This window comes from Pteropus vampyrus, unplaced genomic scaffold (assembly GCF_000151845.1).
Source record: "Pteropus vampyrus isolate Shadow unplaced genomic scaffold, Pvam_2.0 Scaffold262, whole genome shotgun sequence".
Classification (NCBI taxonomy): domain Eukaryota; kingdom Metazoa; phylum Chordata; class Mammalia; order Chiroptera; family Pteropodidae; genus Pteropus; species Pteropus vampyrus.
In genome coordinates, this window is record NW_011889043.1 from 831,856 (window position 1) to 840,034 (window position 8,179).

The 8,179-nt window shown below is 41.1% G+C and overlaps 1 protein-coding gene and 1 pseudogene across 1 annotated transcript in view; one reads left to right on the plus strand and one right to left on the minus strand.

Annotated features, from left to right (window-relative positions):
• The window catches only part of PDE8B (phosphodiesterase 8B), a 204,832-nt gene that overhangs the window by 45,124 nt on the left and 151,529 nt on the right, over positions 1 to 8,179 (minus strand). The window lies entirely within an intron of this gene.
• On the plus strand, positions 7,405 to 7,523 carry LOC111729471 (annotated as a pseudogene).

Genomic DNA, 8,179 nt, shown 5'->3' on the forward strand with positions numbered 1-8,179 from the left:
AGTCAGAGGCAATAGTCATACTCCAGAAGAACGGCCAGGGAAGTCACTTCATGAATGAAGACAAAGCATTCATGTTTGTGCAAAGACGCATGCACAAACGACTCACCTAGGGCTCAATGTTATTACAATCTCGGCAAAATGTAAAACTCCCCCAGGCTACCATTGGTATTTCTAGAAACAAAGGTCAAGAGTACTGTCCTGTCTGCCCAACTAGCCGGAGAGTGTGCTTTGGGCCAGAGATTAGTTCAACCACAGGAGGAGGCAGCTCTCCTTCACAGTCCACTCCACAGGGGTTGGCACCCACTCTCTACACCAGTGAACCAAGAGGAACGCAGGCTGCATCCCAGAAAGTAAACCGAAACGCTGGCTCACCTTCAGCAGTTGCATAAGGAGGAAACCCATTCTGAACAAAATGAGGCAAATGTTTTTCCTTTCCTCCCTTTCTTTTTTTATGGAAAGACACTTGTTTTGTGTTTTCTTGGGAACCAAATTTTAATATCCCCTCTTCTAAGTTTATAAACAGCAGTCAAAATTGTCTAAAGAGAACCTTCAAAAGATCTCTTTCCCCATAGTTTATGTTCCTGTTCCAACAGAAGCTGATGAATCAGGAAGCCCCAAATAGCCTGAAACCCCTTGGTCGCCATCAGCTTCTGCCCCTGGAGGGCCTGCTGCACGCCTGACTTTGCATCATCCACCAAGTGGACACCCTGCACTGAAGGGCCCTGCCAGCAACCATGAAGCTGCCAATCACCAGCGAAGCCTAGAGTCCTGAAGCCCACACGAGTTTTGATTAGATATTTTAAAGATGCTACAGTTTTAATGTCACTTTAAATTCCTAATCCAGGAAACAACTCTGGAGCCACTGCGCAAACAATTCCCTCTGAGCATTAACTGATTTATCAAAAGATGAGGCAACATCCCGGTCTGGCCCCACAAGTCTGCCCCTTGAGGGCCTGTCGGTCATCATTAAGCTGCGCAGTCCATGTAGTCCCTCTGCTCCCCTGAAAGTGATGAATTTCCAAAGAATAGGTGCTGAATTTCTCAGGCCCAGAGGAAGAGCCACTGGCCGCAGTGAGGGGTAGTGATCTGCTTTTTAACTTCAGGCAAAAATCTGCCCTGCCTGAGCCTGGCCATTCACCACAGCTCACCATTCCCAGGGCAGCAGCTCCTGAGAGCTCAGGCCTGCCCTGCAGCACTGTCACTGGCTCCTCCAAGGGGAACACTGTCCCTTTGCCACCACTGTGCTATGCAGAGATATGATTTAGATGTTACCCCTTACACAAAATGTTGTGTTTCTATGGCTTAAAAGGATGGCCCTTTCCATGTTCCTCACCATTTAACAAAAGCTCTTTGGGTGCTGCTGTTCCCCAGTGCAGGAGAAAACACTCCTCCCACAGGGATGTCCATGGTCAAACTGGTTGTGTTCCTTATGGTTTAAATATGCTTGTCATGAAACTGACTTTTATTTCCTCTGTAACTCTAGGGCCAATGCTGTCATTAGGCCCTTAAATTCATTCTGACAGTTCTAACCATCTAAAACCTTCTCACAAACCTCTGCTAGGCTCAAAGCCACCTGAGGGCAGGTTTTTCGTTTCTCTGTGTACTATTACACTTCCGGTTCATGCTCAGAATGAAAGAACAAGCATGTGTGGAGCAAGTGGCATCAGCCGAGATCCAGCCCTTTGCTTCCTCCGTCTCACCCACAGGTACATAGTCACACCTGTTCAGCCTCCCATTCCACAGCCATTGTGTTTGATTAAGGTAATAAGGAAAATTATAATTTAACCCACCCCTTACATCATGATTCTGAGTTGAAAGACAGATGGTCATGAAGTCTGCATGCTTTCTTCAGTCTCCTGGATCGAGGTTCTGAAATACCAACAAGAAACTCAGCCTTCCACAAACCAGGGCAAGATACTGGCTGCCAAGAGTCAGATTTCCCCAAAAAAGGGCAGAGCAAATTTAATGGAGAACACTCCAAATTCTTCCTCTTCTTCACTCCTTTTTCCAGCAATGGCATTAAAGGATCCACAGTTTCTGGAATTCTGTCCTGAGAAATTATTAAATGATGCACCATGTAAGTGAACGCCCAGCAGCCTGAATAAAATCCTCAGCTACGAATACTGCTCTGACTACAGCTGAAACAAAAGACCCTTTAGGCAAAGAAGCTGGTGTCACTGCGGTTGGGTTTTATGATTGGCTGCATACCTCCAAAATGTGATGGAAAGATGAATTTGAAATGCTGCAATTAGAAGTGACAACATTCAACACACACACCTCATGAGTACTCAGTCCTGGGATAAGGCGCTGTTGTTACCTTCACCAGCGACAGAGGTCTGAGGCTCCAGTTTTCCCCAAAAGAGGCCCAGGGCTCCTCTGTGGACAGTTCACGACCTCACCCTCTTAGCATTCCACAGACCCCAAAACACCTTGCTTGTAACTTCCTTTCATGGCACCTCAAGTGCACATAAACTTGATTTCACCCATAGACAGAACCTGGATTGTGGCAGAAAGCACATTGTGTAATTTTCTTCAGTCCAAACACCCCCAGGCTAGCTTTGGACCTGGAAGTAGAGGAGGGTACGGAATGTCAGAGGGAGTGAGGCAAACAAAGGTAAGCCCCTGCTCATCCCCCGCTCAATTCCCCCACTTTACACCACATCGAGGGCTCCAGCCAAGCCTGATCATTCCTGCTTCTTCTGTCTCTGGCTGCCTTTTTGCTTCTGCATGGAAATCTTCTTCCAACGCAGGTAAATTCTATCCCACCTCGGTCAACATGAAGTCGTCTCCAGCTCCATAAGGGTAGCCTTTCTTTCACGCACCTTCTCAGAATAGGGACCTCTATTTCCTTTATAACAATATTGCTAACTACTTTAGGGTTTGAATCCTGGTTCTGCCACACATGATCTACGTGAAAACTAGACGGTTTCTTAATCACTCGAAGCCCATTTCCTCATTTGTAAAATGGGGATCATAGTCTCTACCTGGAGTTGCTGTACAGATTGCAAGAGTAAATGTATGAAAAGCACTTGCAAAGTAAGACATACAAAGTGTTCAATACATGATATATCTTATCATGGTTATTAAAACATAAGATCTTTGACAAGCTCCATTGGGCAAATACTTAATGAGGGAGTTCAGTGGCGTCAGTGGGAGATGGGACGCAGGGCAGTGAGACATGAAGCTGCCCTTGATGAGCTGGGTCCAGTGTGGGAAGTGCTAAATGTACTCTACAGGTGAGAGGGAGAGAAAGTGGTCAGGGGAAATCACAGAGGAGAAATGTGAGCAAGAGGGTCAGGTGAGCAAGAGTTCTCCAGGACAGGAGAAAGAGAGGGAGCTGCAACAAAAATGCCCAGAGGCATGACAAGGTCCCCCGTGTTTAGGGAACTACAAAGAGCTTGGTGCGGCCTGAGCAAAGTGGCAGCGAATGAGATGGAGAGTTGGCAGAGGCAGGATCAAAGAACACTTTGTGTGCTCCTAAAAGATGCCCGACAATTGTATTTTAGATGATGAGCCCCTGGGGAGTCTTTTAGAGAGGACTGTGGACTGGTTGGCGTGCTGGTAAAGATTTAACTGGCTGGCTGAAAAAGGTATAGATATTCATACCTAAGTCTATTATAAATTTTACTGATAAAAAGCATAGGTCAGTAAACTATGGCACTGGGGTTTTGTAAATATAACTTTATTATAACATAGTCTTGCCCATTCTTTTTCATATCGTCTATGATTGCTCTCCTGCTGCAATGGCAGAGCTGAACAGTTGTGATGGACTGTAGGGCCTAAAATATTTACTATCCTGCCCTTTAAGAAAAAAATTGCCAACTTGATATAAAGAACATGCAGCACGTGATTTCTAAATAATATTAAAATATAAAATATTCTGTATCATAAATCTGATATAGTCAATTGATTCCCCCAAAATGCTTTTGTTGACTTTTTGCTAAACTTGTGTATAAGTAGCTTACTTATGGTCCCAACTGATGAATGAGTGGTGTTTGAACATGAATGTGAGTTGATATTTTCAGTTACAGTAAGCGGTAAGATGAAAATAAAATAACAGATGCATAGGAACCCCACTCATTCGTCAATGATGTGAATAACTTCTTTGTTAAATCATATAATAGTTCTTGAATACTCAAGGAATATTTCTTCCATTGTTTTGTGCTGTTTACAATGAAATTGCCACAGGCTTGATGCACATTTAAATTTGATCTGTATTATTAACATTTTCTCTGTCACTTTCTTAAATCTAGAAAATCAAACAAAAATAAGTTCTGGGAATTTTTGAGTTCAAGATGGCAACAGAGAAGGCCCCTGAGCTCACCTCCTCTCACAGAAACGCCAAATGTACAACTACATAAAAAACAATTCCCTCTGAAAGAAATCCAGGAGTTAGCTGAGTGACTCCTATACATCAAATAAGACAAACCCACACTGAATTGAGTAACAGAGGCTGAGAAACATATAATTGGGGGGGAACTCACAACTCCAAGCTTCTTCCTGAGGAGGCAAAGGATTTGAACCCCATATCTGGCACCCCAACATGTAAGACTTTCACCTGAGAGATAGCCCCCAAAACATCTAGCTTTGAAAGCCAATGGGGCTTGCATCCACAAGACCGACAAGGCTATAGGGAACTAATAGTTCTTAAAGGGCTCACACAGACTCACTAGGCTAAACCCTAAGGCCCACTGCAGAGACAGTAAACTGAAATCCACTCAATCTTTCTGTGAAAGAGGTCTATCTGCTTATCTTAAAAGCTTTGGTCAGAGGAGCAGGCTTATAATTATACACACACATCTAGGGGCCCACTGAAATACTCTCCAGAGACGAGGAGGCTGGCAGATGCTATCTTCATGATCTCCCTCTGCTCCACCCCATGTCACTGGAATCTCCCTGAAAGATGATTGTGCACATATATGGCACCCTGATTTTTGTGGCTGCCACACAGGAGACACCTCTTGATTGCCTGGCTCTGGTGGCTAGTGGGGCTTACGTTCACAGGTCAAACAAGACTGTAACAGAGAAACAGTTCTTAAACAGGCTATACCTGCAGGGCACAGCACAGAGACAGCAGATAGAAACACCCATTTTCCCATCTTAGCCTGTAAGAGGTATATTTGCATACTTTAAAAGCTACTGCCTGAGGGTCTGCTTCCAATCAGCCTGCACTAGGTTCTAAGACCTCCCCACTGGTAACTGACAGGTCTTGGCATACTCTAAACTCCTGGAAACCACTAGAACAAAGTAGACTACTTGGACAATCACGAGAGCATGAAAAACAACTAAGAGCTAGGGCAGGGTGGAAAGATGCAGTTCATCTCTTACAGGAGACCATGCTGTCAAGACTGGGAGAGGTAGCTGTTTTATCTAATGCACAGAAACCAACACAGAGAGTCAAGAAAAAAGAAGAAGCAAAGGATATGTTCCAAATGAAAAAAAAAAAAAAGATAAAACATCAGAAAAAGAACTTAAAGATAAATAACTTACATGACAAAAGAGTTCAAAATAATAGTCATAAATATGCTCACTGAGGTCAGGAAACAATGTATGAACAGAATGAGAATTTCAACAAGGAGAGAATATTTTAAAAGTTCCAAACAAAAATCACAGAGCTGAAGAATACAATAACTGAACTGAATAATTCAATAGAGAAGTTCAACAGCAGACTAAATGAAGCAGAAGAAAGGATCAACAAGCAAACACAAAACAGTGGAACTCATCCACTCAGCGCAGCAAAAAGTAAAAGGAATGACAAAGAGTGAAGACAGCTTAAGAGACTTATGAGATAACAGCAGGTAGATCAATATTCATATCATAGGGATACCAGAAAGAAAGAAGGAAAGAAAGAAAGGAGAGAAAGAAAGCAGCAGAAAACTTATTTGAGGAAATCATGGCTAAAAAGTTCCCTAACCTCGGGGAAGGAAACATGTCCAGATCCAGGAAACCCAGAGAGTTCTAAATCAGATTAATCTAAATAGACTCATACCAAGACACATAACTATATTGTCGAAAGTTAAACATAGGGAGAGAATCTTAAAGCAGCAAGAAAAAACAACTTGTTATATATAAAGGAAGCCCTATAAGACAATGAACAGATTTTTTCAGTAGAAACTTTGCAGGCCAAAAGGGACTGGCAATACATATTCAAAGGACTGAAAGGGAAAAAAATTCTCAAACTAGAATCCTCTACCTGGCAAACCTATCCTTCAGAACTGACCTCAAGAGAGAAATAGCAATAATAACAGGAGACTTAGATATCTCACTTTCATCAATGAATAGATCATCCAGACAGAAAGTCAATAAGAAAATATTGGACCTGAATGACATGTTAGACCAGATGGACTTGAGACATTCCATCCAAAAGCAGCAGAATACACATTATTTTCAAGTGCACATGGAACATTCTCTAGAAGAAATATGTTAGGCAAAAAAACAAGTCTTAATAAATTTAAGATTGAAATCATATGAAGCATAGTTTCCCACCACAAAGGTATGAAAGTAGAAGTCAATTACAAGAAGAAAACTAGAAAATCCACAAATATGTGGAGATTAAACAACATGTTCCTGAACAAGTAATGGGTCAAAGAAAAAATGAGGAATTAAAAAATATTTTTAGACAAATGAAAATGAAAATATGATATACCAAAACTTATGGGATGTAGCAAAAGCACTTCTAAGAGGGAAGTTCATAGTGATAAACACATACCTTAAGAAACAAGAAAAACTCAAATTAACAACCTAACTTTACACCTCAAAGAACTAGAAAAAGAACAACAAACTAAGCCCAAAGTTAGCTGAAGGAAAGAAAGAAAGATCAGAGCAGAAATAAACGAAACAGAGACTAAAAAGACAATAAAAAAAGATCGATGACACTAAGAGCTGTTTTTTTTTTTTAAAGATAGACAAACTTTTAGCCAAACTCACCAACAAAAGAAGACTCAAATAATATCTGAAAAGAAAGAGGAAACATTACAGCTGACACTATAGAAACACAAAGGATCATAAAAGACTAATATGAATAATTACATGCCAAAAAATTGGACAATCTAGAAGAAATAAATTCCTATAAAAATACAACCTACCAAGATTGAATCATAAAGAAACAGAACATCTGAACAGACCAATTATTAGTAAGGAGATTGAACCAGTAATAAAAAAACCTTACAAGAAAAACCAGGACTAGACTTCATTGGTGAATTCTAGCAAACATTTAAAAAAGAATTAACATCAATCTTCAAACTCATCCAAAAAATTGAAGAGAACACTCCAAAACTCAGTTACAAGACCAGTTTTGCCATGATACCAAAGCCAGACAAGGATACTATAAGAAAACTACAGGCCAACATCCTTGATGAACACAGATGAAAATATTCAACAACATATTAAAAGGATGATATACGGGTCTACAGTGATGCCACCATGAATGTGCCTGATCTCGTCTGATCTTGGAAGCTAAGCAGGGTCGGGCCTGGTTAGTACTTGGATGAGAGGCCACCTAAGAATACTGGGTACTGTAGGTGTGTTCTTTTTTTTTTTTTTAAAAGAAAGGATCATATACCATGATCAGTGGGATTTATTCCTGGGATGCAAATCAATCACAAATCAATCAGCGTAATACACATTAACAAAATGACATATAAAAATCATTTGATCACCTCCATTGATGCAGAAAAATCATCTGACAAAATGCAATGATCATTCATGATAAAAATTCTCAATAACTTTTCACGAAGATGGCTCCAAAAGCAAAGAAAGAAGAACTGAAACCAAAGCAAAGCCTCTGAAGGTTAAAAAGGTAGTGATGAAAGATGTCCATAGCCACACACAAAACAGAAGATTCATATATCACCCACCTTCTGCCAGCCCAAGACACTGCAGCTCCAAAGGCAGCCCAAATAACCTCAGAAGAGCACCAATATGTCATCTTCAAGTTTCCCTGACCATGGAGTTGGCCATGAAGAAGATAGAAGACAACACACTAGTGTTCATTCGTTGTGGATGTCAAGGCTAACAAGCACCAGATCAAACAGGCTGTGAAGAAGCTCTGTGATATTGATATGACCAAGGTCAACACCTTGATCAGGCCTGATGGAGAGAATAAGGCATATGTTTGATTGCCTCCAGACTATGATGCTTTGTATGTTGCCAATAAAATTAGGATTATCTAAACTGAATC